Here is a 286-nt window from a genome sequence, read left to right on the forward strand (position 1 = left end):
TGATAAAAAGTTTCTCCTTGTTTTTGAGTGAAAGTGATGATTTGCCTTTTGAAAGAATTTGTTCTATGAGATGGAAAAAACTTTTTCAAAAATTGTTGTTGCAATTCATCCCAAGTTCGAATGGATCCCGATCTAAGATTTTGTAGCCAAGTTTTAGCTTTATCTTTTAAAGAAAAAGGAAAAAGCTTAAGTCGAATGATGTTCATGCTACAATTTAGATCATTATATGTGTTGCACACTTCTTCAAATTCTCGTAAATGCATGTATGGATTTTCAGAATCTAAGC

Source organism: Primulina huaijiensis, chromosome 2, assembly GCF_012295235.1.
Source record: "Primulina huaijiensis isolate GDHJ02 chromosome 2, ASM1229523v2, whole genome shotgun sequence".
NCBI classification, from domain to species: Eukaryota; Viridiplantae; Streptophyta; class Magnoliopsida; order Lamiales; family Gesneriaceae; genus Primulina; species Primulina huaijiensis.